Below are 5,999 nucleotides of genomic sequence, written 5' to 3'. Positions count from 1 at the left end.
TCTTGACGGTGCATATATATGCCTGCAAATCAGATTGCAGTTTGTCTTTCTATGCAAGCACATCATCACAAAATAGATGGGGTTGGCTTATCTTACTGAGCAGTAATTTCCCCTCATCCATAGCATCTCTTATGTCTTTCTACGCTTTCTAAAGTTCAAATCGGAGCTCATTTAATTTCTTCACTAAGGCAGTGTTCAGTGCCTTTTGATGCTTCTTTTGTGCATTGGCTTTAGCAAAATCTTCCAGACATTGCACCAGGTCCTCTACAACTATGCATAAAAGTTTCAGTTGGGCCAGAGAGGAATCGGTACTAGGGAGGTTGGTACCGGGAATCAAACTAGTAAGAGTTTCCACTGGAGTTTGAATAACATCATGTTCCTTCTTCCTCCTTAGCACTTCCAGTTGCTCTTGGGCAAGCTTAATGCTTTGTAGCAGCTCTGATTCATTCGCAGATTGGAGGTCAATGGGACTGGTGATGTCAGCCAATTTAGCTTGACCACTAGTTGCCTTTGGGGTCTCCACTTGTGTGCTCTTTGTCGCTTCCTCCTTCTGTTTGGCTCTTTGCTTTTCCTCTTCAGCCTTCTTTTGCTCCTCTGCTTCTTTCTTTCTCTTTTCTTCTTCCTTCTTTTTATCTTCTTCCTTTTGCTTCTCTTCTTCTTTATTTTTCTCCTCTTCCTATTTCCTTTTCTCTTCCTCTTTTCTCTTCTCCTCTTCCTGTTTCTTTGTCTCTTCTTCTTTTCTCTTCTCTTCCTCTTGTTTCTTCTTCTCCTCTTCCTTTTTCTTTTTCTCCTCTTCCTCTTTTTTCTTCTCCTCTTCCTCTTTTTTCTTCTCCTCTTCCTTTTTCTTCTTCTCCTCTTCCTTTTGCTTCTTCTTCTCTTCCTCTTTATTCTTTTTCTTCTCTGCTTGCACTTTATCAGCCTTTTCTTTGTCTTGTTTTTCTTTGTCCACTCTCTCTTTGTCAGCCTTGTCCTTTGCTACATCCGGAGTGACATTTTCTCCATCCAAAGCATCAATGTCAATAGGGTCCATTTGTTCAGTGACTGGTTCTCCTTCACTGTTATACACCTCATCTGATTTTCTAGTTTCTAGTTCTTGCTCAGCCTTCTTGTTGGCTCTGGACACTTGGTGCAACCTTAGAGTGGCTTTGGCATGTGAATGTGTATCTTTTACCACTTTAGGAACTTTCCCTTCTAGTAACAGGAGTCTTCTTCTTCTCATGAAGAAGAGGCCCTTGTATTTTTCCATAACTTCATAAAGTTCTGAATTGGACACATCAAGAAAATATTGTGCAACTATTTCTTCTCTTGTTTCCTGTTCCTTTTCTATGGCAATGCGCCATTTGTTATCTAAAGAATTATATAAGGAATCTGGTGTCACAGATCTAATTTCTGATGGTGACCAATCATTAATACATAAATATTAAATAACTTCCTGCTCAACTTCCTCCTTTTCATTATCATTAAAATCATCAAAATGATCTATTAAATAACTTAGCACTTTTCTCCTAATATTCTTGATAGTTCTTTGATAATGTGTCAAAGGTTTGTAAGAGGAAATGTCTATATTTACTGGTGCTGATGATGTTGGTTCATTGCTGGTTATCTTTGTCTTCTTCCTTGTTTGCCTAGTCTTTTTAGGTTGTACCTCAGGTTCTGTATCCTCAGAATCTGGTGAGGTGTTCTTAGTTTTTTGCTTTCTTTCAAAGACCTTGGTAGGTGAAACTTCTGGTTTCTTCTTTGCCAGTGACTGCTTGGTCACTTTAGGACATGCTGAAGTAACCAGTGTCGATACCAATGGCATTGCCTTTCCTTTCTTCATTGAAGGTTCTTCAATTGGTGTTACCCTCTCCAAATAGGTGTCGGTTCTCTTCTTCTTAGGATCAAGAGGTGAGGCAAGTAGGGTAGAGGTATACCCATCAAGCATGTCATACATCACCTCATATCCCAAAGGCCCCACTTCTTCCTTCCTAGGCTCAATCACCTCCATTATGCACTCATCTACTCTGATGATAAAGCAGATGTCCTCTTCATACTTCTTGACAATATCACTAGATATTCTCATCCTCTAGCTCATCTTGTGTCTAAACTCATCATAGTATTTGTTCAGGACTTCAGGATAACCAGTTCCTACAGCTTGAAGGCTTTTTCTAATTTGCTTGGTAATCGGTTGGTTAGCAGACCATTGTATATCACCTACTCCTCGGAAATATCCTTGAAAGTAGAAAAATAATCCTACCAATAGTTTTCCAAATTTAAATCTTAAGGCATTGTCTTGTTTAATAGACTTCAGGTTCACTAGAAGTTATCTTTTCATACAGGTGCATATGTCAAATGAGGCATCTTCCATGACAATCTTGTAGGCGGAATTTACCACTACAGCAGAGACAAAGTTAATTCTGCTAGCATAGAACATCCGGTATCTAATCACCATGCAGGCATATTTGACCAAATTGTGTCTTGATGACCTTCCTTAGGGCTGGCACATCTCCAACATTACAGAAACTAGTGACGGCATGAATCGCTTCCAGTGTGATGTCATGTGTCCGCTCTAAATACATTTTGTCATCGTGTACTCTGCTTAAAAGGATGCGGATTGATCTTCTGTAAATTCTTCAAAGAAATAAATTGTATTGTGAAGTTTCTTTCTTTCCAGGATGTTGTACTCCAGTTTGATCTTCTTGTCCTTCTCACAGAATAAACTTAACTAAGAATGGATCACTAGAGATCCTAGATCTTCTATTTTACAATCAATATAATCTGAAATACATTCCTCAACTTTAACACCAGTGGGTATCTAGGATAGGGCATTGTATTTTGCCTTCCGTTGGATGAAATCTATTGAATCATTAGGTGCACTAGGACTGGAGTGTGATGTAGAAGCCATAATAAAGAGATAAACAAGAATTTTGATAAATACCTTCAGAAATTCACAATTTAGGGTTTGCAACTTCAGCTTCGCCACACACTACTTCGATTGCTGGATTACCGCTTTGTGTTTTTCACCTGACTGATTGATATTATCTCTGGATTCTACTTCAAAGTTTTTGAAATCTCTCTAAATCGCAAGACAAATCACCTTTTGTCTCTCTGCACTTGAAAATTTCTTTGCTCGCAAATTGATAAGTGAAAATGACTTGAAAATCCTATTTAAATGAATTCTTCACCGACCATAATAAATGCTCCACTATTAGGGCATAAACCCTAATTTGCCTTTTACCATTTTCGATCTTTTGCCAATTGACAGGTATCACATACCGGTTAAGGTCTTTTATCGGTGAAAACCGGGGGTTTGAAACATTTCACCAATTTGTTCCCCCTAATCTTTTCTAAAGCTTAGTTTGTCAGTTCAGCGACTTCCACACTAGGTGTAGAAACCAGTTCTTCTTGTGACACTTCTTCAAGTTTCTTCTTCCATGTTGTCTTCATATCTTCTTGAACAATTTCAACATCAATATTTCCTTCCGAAGTGACTGGTATATCATCTGATATGCTCTTTCTCATTCTGCAGGTTCTAGTAGGGTGTCTCGATTTATTGCAATGATAGCAAACCATTCCAGGTGCTCTCCATGGTCCATTATTCATGTTTCCATTCTTCCTTCTACATGTTGCAGTAGTGTGACCATGACCATGACAGATCAAATAGGTTTCTCTCCAATCGGTTGCGGCTTGATAGCCACCACCACCTGACTGATGTTCATAGGCATTATACTAGTTTGGATTCCGGTTCACAAAGGATTCAGGAAAAACTCCTTGACTCCTTTGAGGATATCTTCCAGTGTTGTGTATAATAGACCAGCATTCAAATGCTTTATGCCCAAATTTTTTGCATGCATAACAGTTACCATTGAATCTATTGGATCTAGGCTTATTGTTTAGAAAGTAGGGAAAATTATTGTAAGCCTTACTTCTACATACATTGGCAGTGTGTCCTTCCTTGAGACAATTAAAGAAAACAGGTTTGAACTTTTGCTTACCTTTATCCTTTGGTGTCAGTTTCTTCTTTGATGCTCCATCTTTTGTTTCAGAGGTCTCACCTTCCTCATAACCAGAAAAACCAAGTCCAGTGGTATTATTTACCGGTTTTGTTGATTCAAGATTTTGTTCTAGCTTAACAGTACTCTTATTGAATTTGGAAAGTATTTCCTTTGACTCAGTGAGTTCTTTGGAAATAGCAGCATTGGATTCCTTCAAAGTTGCATTCTCAAAAATAGCCATGTTTAGTTCACCTTGTATTTCTTCTTTTTCCACTTTACTCTCTTGGAGATGAGCGGTAAGTGCACTGATTTCTTGCTTCAGCTTGGAGATCTCATGATCTTTCTCTTTTACCAGATCTTCAACTTTCCTTCGGTTCTCAAGCTCTTGACACATTCTGATAGTCAGTCCTTCCAGTTCCCTTCTTAGGTTAGCATTAGATTCATTCAATTTTTCAACTTCTTCAACTAGGGATTCCATGTCTACTTCATCAGAAGAACTATTTTCAGTAAGCTCCATCAGTTTCTCAACATGCTCTCTTCTCTTTGCTAGAGAGGCTTTATATTTGGCTTTGAGTTCATCAAAGGCTTTCTCAGTTTGAGTGAGATGATGAGTAAGTTCCCTCACAGTGTATTCCCCCATATCTCCTTCCAAGTGGTTAAACTTATAGAAAGGTTGGCTCTGATACCAATTGATGAACACTAAGAGCGGGGGTGAATTACTATACCAAAAAATACTGAACTCAAACACTAAAATAGTTTAGCAATAAATCAGTATAACTATTTTACTAACAAACTGGTTAACACAAATGCAAACCAAATAGCCAATAAGGCATTCACCCACAGAAGCACAATCACCATAACACAAGAGATTTTGACGTGGAAACCCAAATGGGAAAAACCATGGTGAGATGAAACTCACAAGTAACTATCTACAAAATAGTAACCAAACCGGTTAAGGTCAGACTGGTTAAGGTCATACAACATTCTTTACTAGAACAGATCCTATTAGGAATCTCAATCTCTATTACGAGATAAGTCTGATTAAAGACTACCTTGTGAGAGGATTTTAGATCTACAGTTGTGAACCACCTTGTTAGAGGATTTACAAAGGCTTTGCCAGGCCTACCCGGTTAAGGGTTTCAGATTTGTCGAAGATGTGAGTAATCAACAAGTGAGTGATCTAGATACTAGCACAGTATGCTTGGTTAGATCCTTGATAGCTCATTGTTAATGCATTTCAACATTACTTCAATCTTCCAAAATCTCCACACTCTGTTTCTTCACACAGACCTAATCTTCTTTTGTGATCGCACATGCAAAAACCTCATCAACCACCTAAAAACCCTACCTTCTTCTAAAACCCTAGACATGATGTCCTTATAAAGGAATTTGATTTCATGTCGGTCCAATAGGATTACATTGCAAGTTCCTAGGTTCAGTGCATCTGGACACATTTGGTAACATGACATAGAATCACCACCAAAGTGTCAGTGGATGGTAACTCATCACAAAAATAATACTGGTTCATACATTTACCTATTACTAGTTCACATATTTTATCGATTACCGGTTCACACATTTTACCAATTATCGGTTTTTCAAAAATGAAGACTAGGAAAAATGATAACAACCGCTTTGTTCCATCGTACCACTTTGGGATCCTCAGACTGCTTGAGGTCTTCATACCTCTTGACATCAGCAAACACTTACTACAAAACACCGATAGTTTAAAGACTATAATATATGATACCAGTTTGGAAAAAATACCGATTGAGCATAACTCATACATACAAAAAGTGATCTCAAAGCAAGTATGTGTCCATCAATGACAATCACAACATCATCATCAAAAATGCCAACAGGGATATCTTTCTTAATAAATTGGATTTGCAATAGAGGTTTTCATTTTCAGTTTGACGTATGACTCCATGCCCTTGGATAAGGTACTGGTCTTGCAGATTTTGGGGATTCTCATAGATTTTAAAATATCAAATATCCTTTTAGTTTTATGTTTGTAGTTTTAGT

Source organism: Cryptomeria japonica, chromosome 8, assembly GCF_030272615.1.
Source record: "Cryptomeria japonica chromosome 8, Sugi_1.0, whole genome shotgun sequence".
In the NCBI taxonomy this organism is placed as follows: domain Eukaryota; kingdom Viridiplantae; phylum Streptophyta; class Pinopsida; order Cupressales; family Cupressaceae; genus Cryptomeria; species Cryptomeria japonica.
The sequence above is the reverse complement of the archived record's forward strand: the minus strand, read 5'-3'. Positions refer to the sequence as shown.